At 42.2% G+C, this 17648-nt stretch overlaps 1 protein-coding gene across 2 annotated transcripts in view; it reads right to left on the minus strand.

Moving 5' to 3' along the window:
- Nucleotides 1–17648, minus strand: part of LOC141098936 (uncharacterized) — a 156130-nt gene that overhangs the window by 96202 nt on the left and 42280 nt on the right. The gene's annotated exons all lie outside the window — the stretch shown is intronic.

The raw sequence follows: 17648 nt of genomic DNA on the forward strand, positions 1-17648 counted from the left end.
ATGTAGCATGTAGTATATATGTAGCATGCATGTAGTATATATGTAGTATGTATGTAGTATGTATGTAGCATGTATGTAGTATATATGTAGTATGTATGTAGTATATATGTAGCATGCATGTAGTATATATGTAGTATGTATGTAGTATATATGTAGCATGTATGTAGTATGTATGTAGCATGCATGTAGCATGTAGTATGTATGTAGCATGCATGTAGTATATATGTAGTATGTATGTAGCATGCATGTAGTATATATGTAGCATGCATGTATTATGTATGTGGTATGTATGTAGCATGTAGTATATATGTAGCATGCATGTAGTATGTATGTAGTATGTATGTAGTATGTATGTAGCATGCAGTATGTATGTAGTATGTATGTAGTATATATGTAGTATGTATGTAGCATGCATGTAGTATGTATGTAGCATGTATGTAGTATGTATGTAGTATATATGTAGTATGTATGTAGCATGTAGTATGTATGTAGTATTTTTTTTTTTTTTTTTTTTTTTTAACATTTAACACATTAGCCGGATGATGGGACTACTACTGTCCCATCATTGGCTAATGTGTCAATCACTGTCATGGTAGCAGGCATCGCCCGATGGGACTTGTAGTCCCATCGGACGATGCTTGCACAGACCCCCGGACATCAGCACAGCCCCCCGGCAGGCCGGCACAGCCCCCCGGCAGGCCGGTACAGACCCCCACAGGGTGCACAGCCCCCCGGCAGGCCGGCACAGCCCCCCGGCAGGCCGGCAGAGACCCCGGGCAGTCCACACAGCCCCCCGGCAGGCCGGCAGAGACCCCCGGAAGGCCCGAAATGACGGCGCATCATGATGCGCACACACCGCGCATCATGATGACGTCAGGCCGTCAATCAACTGAACTTCCGATTCCGATGCCGAATTCCGATATTGAAAAAATATCGGAAGTCGGTATCGGAATTCCGATACAGCAAGTATCGGCCGATACCCGATACTTGCGGTATCGGAATGCTCAACACTAGTCATCACGTTGCCCACAGTGTCCGTTCTTCCTGATTGGCTGAAAAAGGGCGCTAAAGCATCTTTTGAAATGCGACTTTGGCGCTAAAGTCGCTGACCTCGTGGCCGACCTCACACTAAGGTCGGGTTTCGTTTCATGAAACCCGACTTTGGCGAAAGTCGGCGACTTTTGAATTTTTTCGACCCGTTTCGCTCAACTCTAGGGTTAGGGTTGTGTTTGGATTAGGGTTGGAGCTAGAATTGGGGGGTTTCCACTGTTTAGGCACATCAAGGGGTCTCGAAATGCAACTTGGCTCCACCATTGATTCCAGACAATTTTGCGCTCAAAAACTCAAACAGTGCTCCCTTCTGAGCTCTGCTGTGCGCCCAAGCAGTGGTTTACCCCCACATATGGGGCATTAGCGTACTCAGGACAAATTGCACAACAACTTTGGGGGTCTAATTTCTCCTGTTACCCTTTGGAAAATAAAAAATTGGGAGCTAAAATATCATTTTTGTGGAAAAAAAATTATTTTTTATTTTCACCGCTCTGCGTTATAAACTTCTGTGAAGCACTTGGGGATTCAAAGTGAACACCACACATATAGATAAGTTCCTTAAGGGGTCTAGTTTCCAAAATGGTGTCACTTGTGGGGTTTTCCACTGTTTAGGCACATCAGGGGCTCTCCAAACATGACATGGCGTCCGATCTCAATTCCAGCCAATTCTGCATTGAAAAAGTCAAACAGTACTCCTTCCCTTCCAAGCTCTGCCATGCGCCCGAGCAGTGGTTTACCTGCACATATGGGGTATCCGCGTATTCAGGAGAAATTGCACAACAAATTTTGAGGTTCACTTTCTCTTTTTACACTTGTGAAAGTAAATAAAAATAGTTCTGAATTAAAACGTTTGTAAAAAAAAGTTAAATGTTAATTTTTTCCTTCCATATTGCTTCAGTTCCTGTGAAGCATGTAAATGGTTAATAAACTTCTTGAATGTGGTTTTGAGCAATTTGAGGGGTGCAGTTTTTAGAATGGTTCACTTTTGGGTATTTTCTGTCATGTACACCCCTCAAAGTGACTTCAAATGTGATGTGGTCCCTAAAAAATGGTTTTGTAAATTTGGTTGTAAAAATGAGAAATCGCTGGTCAACTTTTAACACTTAGAAGTTCCTAACAAGAAAAAAATTTGTTTCCAAAATTGTGCTGGTGTAAAGTAGTCATATAGGAAATGTTATTTATTAAGTATTTTGTCTGATATATCTCTCTGATTTAAAAATTAAGTTTGAAAATTGCTAAATTTTAAAAATTTTCGCCATATTTCCATTTTTTCATAAATAAACACAAGCCATATCAAAGATATTTTACCACTAACACGAAGTACAATATGTCACTAGAAAACAGTCTCAGAATCAGAGGAATACGTTAAAGCGTTCCAGAGTTGTAATCTCATAAAGTGTCAGTGGTCAGAATTGTAAAAATTGGCCTGGTCATTAAGCTGCAAATTGGCTCTGTAACTTAGGGGTTAATCCGATCAGTAAACAGCTTAGCAAAAAAAAAGTCAAAACGCCAAAATTACATTTTTTTGGTCACCACAACATTGAATTAAAATGCAATAATGGGCGATCAAAAGATCGTATCGACACCAAAATGTTATCATTAAAAACGTCAGCTCAGCATGCAAAAAATAAGCCCTCAACCAGCCTCAGATCACGAAAAATGGAGACGCTATGGGTCTCGGAAAACGACGTGTTATGGATGAGTCACCGAAGGAGGAAAAAACAAAAATAATAGTCCAGAAAACCAGAGAAGTTGGCAGCTATCGGACTGCATACCCCTGAACCTGTCCACAACAACTAGCAGTAGCTGTGGGGGGTTCCTACGGTGCCCTAGACCCCTCGATCACAGCTGGAGATCTAAATTAGCCTAAAGACAGAAAGGGGAAATCTAAACTGCCCCAGAGCAGACCCCAAAGCAATAGGCAGCCCCCAACATATAATGACTGTGAAGCAAGATGAAAAACACTAACACAGATAGAAAGATAGGTTGAGCAAATGATGGGGCCCAAGCTAACTAAATAGGACAGGATAGAAAAGCTGCTGTCTGCAATCCGCAAAAACCTATCCAAAAATGTACCAACAGACTGATAGGAGAAACAGGCCCTGAAGTCGCTAGGCTTCAAAAGACTATATCAGCACTCAAGTATATTCTGAAGACAGAGCCAGAGATCAACAGATCAGAGACAAAAATGGAATTCAGCTCACTCCCGGCCGGGGATGGCTGAACTCCAAAAAAACAAGGCAAACAAAACAAGAGCTAAAGTGTACAAAAGGCAGAGCAAAACTTAGCTTTGAGAAGCAAAAATCAGACTGGTCTCCAAGAATCCAGCAGGAAAATCACCGGCAAGGCAGCAGGGCGTCGGCTGCCTTATATCCAGTCATCAGTTCCTGTGACTCAGTCATCATCTACCTGCTCAGCTGTTTGGTAATCAGCCTCACTACCTTTCCTTCGCCAGAAGAGGGAGTTCATCAGACCTCACTGGTGAAGGGAAAAATGAACTCACAACAATGACGCATTTTTTTTTTTTTACAAACTTTGGATTTTTTTTCAACACTTACAGTGGGGCAAAAAAGTATTTAGTCAGTCAGCAATAGTGCAAGTTCCACCACTTAAAAAGATGAGAGGCGTCTGTAATTTACATCATAGGTAGACCTCAACTATGGGAGACAAACTGAGAAAAAAAAATCCAGAAAATCACATTGTCTGTTTTTTTTTTCATTTTATTTGCATATTATGGTGGAAAATAAGTATTTGGTCAGAAACAAGCAATCAAGATTTCTGGCTCTCACAGACCTGTAACTTCTTCTTTAAGAGTCTCCTCTTTCCTCCACTCATTACCTGTAGTAATGGCACCTGTTTAAACTTGTTATCAGTATAAAAAGACACCTGTGCACACCCTCAAACAGTCTGACTCCAAACTCCACTATGGTGAAGACCAAAGAGCTGTCAAAGGACACCAGAAACAAAATTGCAGCCCTGCACCATGCTGGGAAGACTGAATCTGCAATAGCCAACCAGCTTGGAGTGAAGAAATCAACTGTGGGAGCAATAATTAGAAAATGGAAGACATACAAGACCACTGATAATCTCCCTCGATCTGGTGCTCCACGCAAAATCCCACCCCGTGGGGTCAGAATGATCACAAGAACGGTGAGCAAAAATCCCAGAACCACGCGGGGGGACCTAGTGAATGAACTGCAGAGAGCTGGGACCAATGTAACAAGGCCTACCATAAGTAACACACTACGCCACCATGGACTCAGATCCTGCAGTGCCAGACGTGTCCCACTGCTTAAGCCTGTACATGTCCTGGCCCATCTGAAGTTTGCTAGAGAGCATTTGGATGATCCAGAGGAGTTTTGGGAGAATGTCCTATGGTCTGATGAAACCAAACTGGAACTGTTTGGTAGAAACACAACTTGTCGTGTTTGGAGGAAAAAGAATACTGAGTTGCATCCATCAAACACCATACCTACTGTAAAGCATGGTGGTGGAAACATCATGCTTTCGGGCTGTTTCTCTGCAAAGGGGCCAGGACGACTGATCCGGGTACATGAAAGAATGAATGGGGCCATGTATCGTGAGATTTTGAGTGCAAACCTACTTCCATCAGCAAGGGCATTGAATATGAAACGTGGCTGGGTCTTTCAACATGACAATGATCCAAAGCACACCGCCAGGGCAACGAAGGAGTGGCTTCGTAAGAAGCATTTCAAGGTCCTGGAGTGGCCTAGCCAGTCTCCTGATCTCAACCCTATAGAAAACCTTTGGAGGGAGTTGAAAGTCCGTTTTGCCAAGCGAAAAGCCAAAAACATCACTGCTCTAGAGGAGATCTGCATGGAGGAATGGGCCAACATACCAACAACAGTGTGTGGCAACCTTGTGAAGACTTACAGAAAACGTTTGACCTCTGTCATTGCCAACAAAGGATATATCACAAAGTATTGAGATGAAATTTTGTTTCTGACCAAATACTTATTTTCCACCATAATATGCAAATAAAATGAAAAAAAAACAGACAATGTGATTTTCTGAATTTTTTTTTCTCAGTTTGTCTCCCATAGTTGAGGTCTACCTATGATGTAAATTACAGACGCCTCTCATCTTTTTAAGTAGTGGAACTTGCACTATTGCTGACTGACTAAATACTTTTTTGCCCCACTGTAAATAAAAAAGAACCTAGACATGTTTGGTGTCTACTAACTCGTAATGAGCTGGAGAATCATAATGGCAGGTCAAGCTTAGCATTTGGTGAACATGGTTAAAAAAAAAAGTTTGAAATTTCACCGAACTTGGAATTTGTTTCCCGGTTTCCAGTACACTATATGGTAAAACCAATGGTGTCAGTCAAAAGTACAACTCGTCCCGCAAAAAGCAAGCCCTCACTCGGCCATACTGACGGAAACATAAAAAAGTTATGGCTCTTGGGAGCAGGGGAGCAAAAAACAGAAATGCAAAAGTGAAAATGAGCTGCGGCATGAAGCGGTTAAACATTGTAATCACTAGCTAGTGATGTTCAGATTGAAGAGGTCAGTGGATACAGCTATCACGCTTGCTACCAGAGTGGGTTACATGCTTATTCTTCAATTCTACCAGGTGAAAGATTTTCCTACTTTGCTATTATATACAACTGTCAACATTAATTACTCAAGATACTACATGTATTTTTTTCTTTATCAGTTACTCTTCTGCCTCAGAGGCTGTTCCATGATTTGTATTTTCTCTTCTGGGGCTCACTAAATACATTGTAGGTTATGTGAACTACGAAACAGCGGGAAATTTCAGTGTTCTCAAAATAGAAGGGAATAAAAAAAGTGGATCCCTCACCAGCCAGACATTTATGTCCCATACAAATATTTCTCGGCAGTCCATAAAAATGCACATTTTTTTTCCTTTGTTCGTAAAATAACACTTGTCAACATAAAAAAAATCATCAGCAAAGGTAATACAGAGGGTTTGGAAAGTATTCAGACCCCTTTAAATTTTTCACTCTGTTTCATTGCAGACATTTGGTAAATTCAAAAATGTTCATTTTCTCTCACTAATGTATACTCTGCACCCCATCTTGACTGAAAAAAACAGAAATGTAGAAATTTTTACAAATTTATTAAAAAAGAAAAACTGAAATATCACAAGGTCATAAGTATTCAGACCCTTTGCTCAGTATTGAGTTGAAGCACCCTTTTGAGCTAGTACAGCCATGAGTCTTCTTGGGAATGATGCAACAAGTTTTTCACACCTGGATTTGGGGATCCTCTGCCATTCTTCCTTGCAGATCCTCTTCAGTTCCGTCAGGTTGGATGGTGAACGTTGGTGGACAGCGATTTTCAGGTCTCTCTAGAGATGCTCAATTGGGTTTAGGTCAGGGTTCTGGATGGGCCAGTCAAGAATGGTCACAGAGTTGTTCTGAAGCCGCTCCTTTGTAATTTTAGCTGTGTGCTTAGGGTCATTGTCTTGTTGGAAAGTGAACCTTTGGCCAAGTCTGAGGTCCAGAGCACTCTGGAAGAGGTGTTCATCAAGGATATCTCTGTACTTTGCTGTATTCATGTTCATTCAATTGCAACTAGTCGTCCTGTCCCTGGAGCTGAAAATCACACCTATAGCATGATGATGCTGCCACCACAATGTTTCACTGTTGGGATTGTATTGGGTAGTTGATGCACAGTGCCTGGTTTTCTCCATACATACCACTTAGAATTATCACCAAAAAATTCTATCTTCGTCTCATCAGACCAGAGAATCTTATTTCTCATAGTCTGGGAGTCCTTCATGTGTTTTTTAGCAAACTCTATGCGGGTTTTCATATGTCTTCCACTAAGTTGGGGCTTTCGTCGGGCCACTCTGCCATAAAGGCCCAACTGGTTAAGGGCTGCAGTGATAGTTGACTTTGTGCAACTTTCTCCCATCTCCCTACTGCATCTCTGGAACTCAGCCACAGTGATCTTGGGGTTATTCTTTACCTCTATCACCAAGGCTCTTCTTCCACGATTGCTCAATTTGGCTGGACGGCCAGGTCTAGGAAGACTTGTGGTGGTCCTAAACTTCTTCCATTTAAGGATTATGGCAGTCACTGTGCTTTTAGGAACCTTGAGTACTGCAGAAATTATTTTGTAACCTTGGACAGATGTGTGCCTTGCCACAATTCTGTCTCTGAGCAACTTGGACAGTTCCTTTGACCTCACGATTCTCATTTGGTCTGACATGCACTGTGAGCTGTGAGGTCTTATATAGACAGGTGTGTGCCTTTCCAAATCAAGTCCTATCAGTTTAATCACAGCTGGACTCCAATGAAGGAGTAGAACCATCTCAAGGAGGATCACAAAGAATGGACAGCATGTGACTTAAATATGAGTGTCTGAGGAAAAGGGTCTGAATACTTATGACCATGTGATATTTTCAGTTTTTCTTTTTTAATAAATTTGAAAAAATTTCTACATTTCTGTTTTTTTCAGTCAAGATGGGGTGCAGAATGTACATTAATGAGGAAAAAAATTAACTTTTTTGAATTTACCAAATGGCTGCAACAAAACCAAAAGTGAAAAATTTAAAGGGGTCTGAATACTTTCCGTACCCACTGTATGTCTGTTTTCTGGAATTTGATTCCAAAAATATTCTTCGTTTTGCCCTAGCACATAAAGTTTCTGAGATAGAACTATTTATGTTATTACGTTATTTCTGCATTTTCAATGTATGTGTTTTTTCATGTTATTCTCATTCCTTTTCTTTTCTTACTTAATTGTGAATTTTCTTACAGGGACAACATCAGAACAACAGTAAAGGTTTTAGTGAGTTTTATGGGAGGGGGAGTATTGACAGTGCAGTCAACCAATGACTGATTCATGGAAAGTCACATGTTATTGGGAGGAGCTAACTGTTATGAGGCAGTATGATTTGAGTTAGTCAGAAAAGTATGGTGATGGCAGCAAGGACTGGTATGTGAGACTCTGACAGGAGACAGGCCTCTACAGGGATCTGACCCCTACCATATGGAGATAGAAGGGAAGGCAGTGGACAGCTGCCATTGTGAGAGGATTTTCACTGCATTTCTGGGAGGGCAAGTCACCTTAAAGGGAATAAAACAGCTCAGCCACTGAGGTGTAACTGAGTGAGGGTCTCCACAGAGAGGGAACCTGAAAGCAGCCAATATCACATTGAGAAACTGCCTGTCTGCAAATGTTCATCTGTAAGGAACAGGCTGACCCATTTACCTCACAACTGTATAAAGTTATCTACCAGATTACCTCCAGTAAAATCAGTTCGAAATACAAGCTGCCTCTGTGATCTCGGGGGAAATATCTACATATAGTCGGTTGGCTCATCGCATTTTTTTTTAGTTTGTCACCACCATTGAACTGAACAAACTCTACTGATCTGATTTAAAGGAGAAAAATGCCCTGACAGTGAATCAGTCTTCAAAACAGATTCTGCCATGTGTGTGGTTCTTTTACACCAAAAGGCCAAATACGTTCAATCACTCATGATATTAAAAGATGTACCAGTACTTTAAGTGTCCACTTGGTGATCTAGACAAAAGCTGGGGCCCTCATGTGATATGCTCAAGTTGTTCAAATGGTCTTCGTGACTGGTTGAATATGAGGAAAGTGGCTATGCCATTTGCTGTTCCCATGATTTGGAGAGAACCCAAAAATCATGGTAATGACTGCAACTTTTGTTTTGTCAAACTGAAGGGCTTTTCTACAAAGAATAAACATAAAATTAATTACCCTGAACTTGAATCTGCGATTAGGCCAGTTCCACATGATGGTACTTTGCCAGTTCCTGTACCACCGTTGTCTGGATTGGCTGAAAATGAAGTAGAATATGAAGACTATGGAGCTGAAGCTACTGGCGAAGACATGGAGACCACAAGTCAAGATGAATATGTACCTGATGGAGTAGCCGAGCAGCCGGAATGCTTTACTCAACATGAATTAAATGATCTCATCAGAGACCTTTCATTGTCAAAAAGATATCTATGGAGATTTGAAAGTGATTGGGAATGCAATAAGGTTTCCCAAAATATTGTTGCATCTTGTGTTTATGGGACAGTAGAAATACAGTAGACCATTATGTTCATCATGATTGGGGACAGAGAAACATCTATGTTCCAGGTAGAGAAAATGTTCAGCATAATCCTTTAGTTTCTAAAGCAAAAATCTTTCTTCCTCCACTACATATAAAGCTGGGATTGACTAAAAATGTTGTGAAAGCCATGGCAAAGACAAATTCACAAGGGTTCCAGTACATTTCTCAGAAATTCTCCAGCATTTCACCAGCAAAACTGAAGGAAGGAAGATGTGTTGGTCCTCAGATCAGAGAGCTTATGAGAGATGATGTGTTTGAAGAAACTCTAAATGATAAAGAATTTAGATCTTAGAAAAGCTTCAAGTGGATCTGTGAAAACTTCTTAGGAACTGCAAAATGCATACCTGTGTCTTGGATGTCGCATGTGCCTGAAAATGCACTTTTTGCATTCACATGTAGAGTTCTTCCCTCAAAATCTTGGGGATGTAAGCAATGAACAAGGCGAGCGGTTTCACCAGGACATTAAAGTAATGGAACACTGCTATCAGGATTTTTGGAATGACTCAATGAAGGCCGATTACTTTTGGATGATATATAGGGACAACCCTGAAAAATCATATCAACAATAGTCTAATGTCAAGCACTTTTAATATCTGCTCATATTTTGGTTTCTATTTTGCATGTGAAATTATTTTGGTTCAATAAAAACTGTTTTGTAAGGTGAAGCATTTTTTTCTGATATGTAGATTACTATTTTCTTACTGTCGCCAGTATATTTCCTATACCTTCTAATAATGATGCTGCTCCATAGAAACTATATGTGCTACAGAAAAACTATATACATTTTTTAAATCAGGAATAAAAGATGATTCAGAAAAGTACAAAGTCACCTGTGATAATTACAAAAAATATTTTTTGTGGACCTGTGTAATTGGACATGTGCAGGAATTTTAAGTCTTCGCATCTGAATTGTGGGCAGTAGATATATCCCTTAACCCCTTTCTGCCATTGGACATACTATACCGTCCATGAGACCAGGGACTTAATTACCATGGACAGGATAGTACGACATAGCGATCAACGGCGCCCCGAGGGGGGAGCGCCGCTGATCGCTGCCGGGTGTCAGCTGATTATCAAACATGATCGCAGTGTACCGGGGGGATTAGGGAAGAATCAGCAGGGAATCATGCTTCCCTAAGACCCCCAGAGCAGCGCGATGTGCTGCGCTGTCCGCTGTCCGCTGCTGTCTGAGGAAGCCTGTGCAGCGCCTGTCAGATCGTTGATCTGACAGAGTGCTGCCCAAACTGTCAGATCAGCGATCTGACACATTACAGTAGTGTCCCCCCTGGGACAATAAAATAAAGTGAAAAAAAAGTGTAAAAATAATTTTAAAAAATCACTAAATAAATTAAAATATATATATATATATATATACACTCACTGGCCACTTTATTAGGTACACCATGCTAGTAACGGGTTGGACCCCCTTTTGCCTTCAGAACTGCCTCAATTCTTCGTGGCAGAGATTCAACAAGGTGCTGGAAGCATTCCTCAGAGATTTTGGACCATATTGACATGATGGCATCACACAGTTGGCGCAGATTTGTCGGCTGCACATCCCTGATGCGAATCTCCCGTTCCACCACATCCCAAAGATGCTCTATTGGATTGAGATCTGGTGACTGAGGAGGCCATTTGAGTACAGTGAACTCATTGTCATGTTCAAGAAACCAATCTGAGATGATTCGAGCTTTATGACATGGCGCATTATCCTGCTGAAAGTAGCCATCAGATGCCTGTTCTTAGCTGAGAGGAGTGGTACCCAGTGTGGTCTTCTGCTGCTGTAGCCCATCTGCCTCAAAGTTCGACGCACTGTGCGTTCAGAGATGCTCTTCTGCCTACCTTGGTTGTAACGGGTGGCAATTTGAGTCACTGTTGCCTTTCTATCAGCTCGAACCAGTATGCCCATTCTCCTCTGACCTCTGGCATCAACAAGGCATTTCCGGCCACAGAACTGCCGCTCACTGGATTTTTTTTCTTTTTCGGACCATTCTCTGTAAACCCTAGAGATGGTTGTGCGTGAAAATCCCAGTAGATCAGCAGTTTCTGAAATACTCAGACCAGCCCTTCTGGCACCAACAATCATGCCACATTCAAAGGCACTCAAATCACCTTTCTTCCCCATACTGATGCTCGGTTTGAACTGCAGGAGATTGTCTTGACCATGTCTACATGCCTAAATGCACTGAGTTGCCGCCATGTGATTGGCTGATTAGAAATTAAGTCTTAACACACAGTTGGACAGGTGTACCTAATAAAGTGGCCAGTGAGTGTATATATTCCCTAATAAAAATATCATTTTTGTGGAAAAAAAATATGATTTTTTTATTTTCACGCCCAGGCGTTATAAACTTCTGTGAAGCACTTGGGGGTTCAAAGTGCTCACCACACATCTACATAAGTTCCTTGGGGGGGTCTAGTTTCCAAAATGGGGTCACTTGTGGGGAGTTTCAACAGTTTAGGCACATCAGAGGCTATCCAAACGCGACATGACACTCGCAGACCATTCCATCAAAGTCTGCATTCCAAAACGTCACTACTTCCCTTCCGAGACCTGACGTGTGCCCATACAGTAGTTTTCTCCTACATATGGGCAATCAGCGTACTCAGAACAAATTGGACAACAACTTTTGAGGTCCAATTTCTCCTGTTACCCATGGGAAAATAAAAAAATTGGGGACTAAAAGATCATGTTTGTGGAAAAAATATGATTTCTTTATTTTCATGCCCGGGCATTATAAACTTCTGTGAAGCCCTTGGGGGTTAAAAGTTCTCACCACACATCTAGATAAGTTCCTTGGGGGATCCAGTTTCCAAAATGGTGTCATTTGTGAGGGAGTTTCCACTGTTTTGGCACATCAGGGGCTCTCCAAATGCGACATGGCGTCCGATCTCAATTCCAGCCATTAAAGTCAAATGGCACTGCTTCCCTTCCACCCTCTCCAATGCGCCCAAATAGTCATTTACACCCACATATCGGGTATCAGCGTACTCAGGACAAATTGCACAATAACTTTTGGGGTCCTGTTACCCTAGGAAAAATAAAAATTGGGGGTGAAAAGATCATTTTTGTGGAAAAAAATATGATTTTTTAATTGTACGGCTGTACGTTATAAAATTCTGTGACGCCCTTGGGGGTTCAAAGTTCTCACCACACATCTAGATAAGTTTCTTGGGGGGTCTAGTTTCCAAAATGGTGTCATTTGTGGGGGTTTTCCACTATTTCGGCACATCAGGGGCTTTCCAAACACGACATGGAGTACAATCTCAATTCCAGCCAAAAAAGTCAAATGGTGCTGCTTCCCTTCCGAGCTCTGCCATGTGCCCAAATAGTCGTTTATAATAACTATTGGGGTCCTGTTACCCTACAGAAAATAAAAATTGGGGGTGAGAAGATCATTTTTGTGGAAAAAATGATTTTTTAATTGTACGGCTGTACGTTATAAACTTCTGTGAAGCCCTTGGGGGTTCAAAGTTCTCACCACATATCTAGATAAGTTCCTTCGGGGGTCTAGTTTCCAAAATGGGGTCACTTGTGGGGAGTTTCCACTGTTTAGGCACATCAGGGACTCTCCAAACGTGACATGGCGTCCGATCTGAATTCCAGACAATTTTGCATTGAAAAAGTCAAATGGTGCTCATTCCCTTGTGAGCTTTGCCATGCGACAAAACAGTGGTTCTCCCCACATATCAAGGAATCAGCATACTCAGGACAAATTGCATAATAACTTTTCCTGTCCAATTTCTCCTGTTACACTTGATAAAATAAAAAAAATTGGACCTGCAGTAATTTTTTTGTGAGAAAAAGTTAAATGTTCATTTTTTTTAAACATTTAAAAAATTCCTGTGAAGCACCTGAAGGGTTAATAAACTTCTTGAATGTGGTTTTGAGTACCTTGAAGGGTACAGTTTTTAGAATGGTGTCACTTTTGTGTATTTTCTATCATATAGATCCCTCAAAGTGACTTCAAATGTGATGTGGTCCCTAAAAATAAAATGGTGTTGTAAAAATGAGAAATCGTTGGTCAACTTTTTGTTGGGCGTCGGATTCCTGCAGCGACACAACAGGAATCCAGAGCCTCACATGCTGCTCTGCAGCAAGCTATTCCTGAGGCTAAGTCCCTCTGCTGCTCCACTGAGCATGCTCACAAGTTGATTTCCCATTGGAGGTCAGGAGTCACGTGCTCAGGTCCTTCTCCAGATCTGATTGGTCCATCTCAGAGATCTGGAAGGTCCCGGCAACGCACGGCTATAAAAGGCCCGCATGGCCGCTCGGCTATGCGCTAGTATAGACTTTACTTGCTAGATGTATAAATGGTGATGGATGTATGATTCTGGTGACTGACTTATCAAGATTCCCCTCCTTCTGATATTACACATGTGGATAGGGAACTAGAGAAAGAGTCAGCGCCAGTCAGTGGCAAGCCTTAGGCCACTGTGCACACCGCACCTCTACACTAGCGTCCGATCGTGCAATGCCTCACGGCACTATCGTATAGCGGCTGTGTTCGATGCTGCGCTGCAGTCAGCAGCACTTACCGGCATCCGCGGTAGCGATGCCACATGCACGGTAGGTCTAGACGGACACCGACCTCAGCCTGGGGCCCATGTCCTGTGACCGTATACCGTGCGTGCAATTTAGCTGAGACCTGTGAGTCTAACAGGCTCTGCGTTTATGTTTATGTTACAGCACCTCTGTGAGCTAACAGAGTCCGCTCAGCGCACATCGGGTGGCGCTTAACCCGTGCGCGTTATACCGCCATATAGCGCGTCTGCCATTACTCAGCAGCAGTGATAACACCTTCTGCATGGTGGACCCTGAGCGGCGAACGTACTTTATTTATTTATTTAGTGCGTTCCGCCGTTCCTAACACTTTTAACCCTTATAACTTCCTAACAAAAAAAATTTGGTTCCCAAATTGTGCTGATGTAAAGTAAACATGTGGGAAATGTTATTTATTAAGTTTTTTGTGTGCCATATCTCTGTGATTTAAGGGAATAAAAATTTAATGTTGGAAAATTGCGAAATGTTCAAAATTTTTGCCAAATTTACGTTTTTTTCACAAATAAACGCAAATTATATCAATTAAATTTTACCACTAACATGAAGTACAATATGTCACAATAAAACAATGACAGAATTACCGGGATCCATGGAATTGTTCCAGAGTAATAACCTCATAAAGGGACAGTGGTCAGAATTGTAAAAATTGGTCCGGTCATTAACGTGCAAACCTCCCTTGGTGGTAAAGGGGTTAAAATCCTAATGATTTATTAAGGTTTTCCAATGTGTCAGTACAAAATGTTGGCCATGATTCTTTTGATAAACTATCCAGAAAAATTGCACACTGGTACGCCAACTTGTATTTTCAATCTGACAATAAGGCCGTCTAACCTGTGAAGGTTTGCTATAAAAAAAATAACAATATACATTGAAAGCAGTGGTGTGTCTCTAATGGCAGCAGACCATGCTATGGGGTCCATGAGTCAAGATGGACCAACTGTGCCATCACCATCCCCTTACACATCACACTTCCAACCAGGGTCAGTCTGGCCTAACAGGGTACCGGGGAAATCCCCGGTAGGCCCTTGGACCAAGGAGATGGCTGTGGGAAGGAGAGAAGAAAAAAAGTCTGCGGTTTTTAGGGGCGTGGGCCCTTTAAAAGCACAGGCATTTCCAGTCTCCTGTGACTTGGGCGGGCGGAACAAGAAGAGAACCTGCTGTGTTCACTGACCAGGGCAGCCTCATCCAGGGGGAAGGTGAGTGCTGGAAGATGGAGGGCAGCAGGGATCAGTGTTTGAGGATGTGCCTGTGCATAATCCACATATACATGGAGAGATCACATGCAGCTGAAGACCCCTTATCATGTGATCGCTGCTCCTGCTTTATGCTGGGGTATTGGTTGCTCTAGAGAAGGTGATCTCGGTGGTGTAATGACACTGTAATGCTCCAGGGTAACATGGCTGCACAGGTCTGGTCACTGAGTGCACTGTGCGATGTGTGGCATATAGTTCAGCCATACTGATGTGTTATGATGAGTCACCGAAGGAGGAAAAAAGAAAATACTAGCTATGTCCAGAAAAACCAGAGAGGTTGGCAGCTATCGGATCGCAGACCCCTGAACCTATCCACAACAACTAGCAGTAGCCGTGGGGGGTTCCTACGGTGCCTTAGACCCCTCGATCACATCCGGAGAACTAAATAGCCTAAAGACAGAAAGGGGAAAAACTAAACTGCCCCAGAGCAGACCCCAAAGCAATAGGCAGCCCCCAACATATAATGACGGTGAAGTAAGATGAAAACACTAACACAGATAGAAAGATAAGTTGAGCAAATGATGGGGCCCAAGTTAACTAAATAGGACAGGATAGGAAAGCCGCTGTCTGCCATCCGCAAAAACCCTATCCAAAATGAGCCAACCGACTGATAGGAAAAACAGGCCCTGAAGTCGCTAGGCTTCAAAAGACTATATCAGCACTCAGGTATATTCTGAAGACAGAGCAAAAGATCAACAGATCAGAGACAAAAATGGAATTCAGCTCACCCCTGGCCGGGGGCAGAACTCCCAAAAAACAAGGCAAAACAAAAACAAAACTGAAGTGTACAAAGCAGAGCAGAAAAACTTAGCTTTTGAGACGCAGGAATCAGACTGGTCTCCAAGAATCCAGCAGGATCACCAGCAAGGCAGAAGGGCGTCGGCTGCCCTATATCCAGTCTTCAATTCCAGCCACCCAGTCATCATCTAGCTTCCCAGGTGTTTGGTAATTAGCCTCACTACCTTCCTTTACCAGAGGAGGGAGTTCATCAGACCTCAACGGTGAAGGGAAAAATGAACTCACAACACTGATGTGTATACTGTAAAGCGATATATAGTACAGCCATAGTTATGTGTATACTGTACAGCAGTATGTAGTACAGCCATAGTGATGTGTATAATGTACAGCGGTATATAGTATACAGCCATAGTATTGTGTATACAGCGGTATATAATATACAGCTATAGTGATGTGCATACAGTGGTATATAGTATAAAGCCATAGTGATGTGTAAACAGCAGAATATAGTACAGCCAAAGTGATGTGTATACAGCGGTATATAGTATACAGCCATAGTGTTGTGTATACACTGCCCTCTATCTTATCCCCAAGGTTCATAAAAATCCATTGGATTCCCCGGGTCATCCTATAGTGTCGGGAAATGAGGGTTTAAGTGAATTAGTCTGTCAGATTATTGACTATTTTTTAAAACCCTTAGGCTGGTTTCACATTTGCGTTTTTTTGCGCTGGAAAAAAACGCATACGTGCGCATGCGTTTTTTCCCCTATATTTAACATGGGTGCGCATACCTGCGCGCTGGCATGCGCACGTATGCGATTTTCATGCGCTGCGTTTTTTTGGGGTGTGCGTTTGTATTTTCCAGACGCAGCATGTTGCATTTTTTGGCCCTGCAAAAAAGCGCATGCGCACGTATGCGCACGTTTTGCGCTAAAAATGGCCATTATAGCCTATGGATGCGCATACGTGCGCACTGGCATGCGCATGTAAGCGTTTTTTTAGCGCTGCGTTTTTTTGGTGGTGTCCACTTGTTGTACTAGTTATAATCTTCTAAAGTCAAAAAAAAAAAGTCTATATAAAGGAGGTGCCTGCCAAAACTCTGCCACTACTACACTGACAGATTGGAGAGCAGACAGTCAACAAGGAACCCATCTTCTATCAGCGAAGAATGTGAGTATATTACATTATATGCCTGTCCTTTTAAATTATGTATGTACTAATGATTTTTATTATTTTTACATGCAGTATGTCTTCAGAATCCGAGTATTCCCCATCGCGGCAGGAATTGGCGCAAGCAGACCGTGAGGTGATTATTTTCGTGCATCTGGTAAGTATATCTGCTGCTTCTCCAAATCTCTTACGTTTTTTTCAACTTTTTTAAGACATCGTCATCATCATCTTCTGCGGACGGGACTAGTGAGGGCGAAGAGCAGGAGCAGCGAAGCCAAGTCCCGGTGGTGATACGGAATGTATGTATCAAATGATTTGTAATGTTCTTTATTTTTTATCTTCTATTTTTACTCTTTTTTATGTTTCTTTTTTTGTAACTTTTTATTCAATTTAAATTTGATTATTCTAATGAATGTGTTTTGTCTAGGTTCCACAACGGGATGAAGACGTCTACCTGGATAATGAGCAGCTCATCAGCCTGGTCCAGGAGCGTTCGCCGTTGTGGGACAGCCGTGACCGGCTGCACAAGGACATTGTGGTGACCCGGCGGCTATGGAATGAGGTGGCCGCAGCGTTGATGGATGGCTGGGACAGCGCCACAGCATCCTCCAAAAAGGCGTTTAGTGAGTATTTCCCTGCTCTGTATTGTGCCTTAGTGACTGTTGTCCTTGACGGCACTGTTGGGTTTCGTGCTAGGTGTATTCTAGCAGGAAACCCAACAGTGTCATCGGGGTCTACAGTGACTGCTTTGAGTATTGTATTGCTACATTGTGCCGCAGTGACTGTTG

This window comes from Dendrobates tinctorius, unplaced genomic scaffold, assembly GCF_039654945.1.
Source record: "Dendrobates tinctorius isolate UK_male_01 unplaced genomic scaffold, ASM3965494v1 ptg000097l, whole genome shotgun sequence".
NCBI classification, from domain to species: Eukaryota; Metazoa; Chordata; class Amphibia; order Anura; family Dendrobatidae; genus Dendrobates; species Dendrobates tinctorius.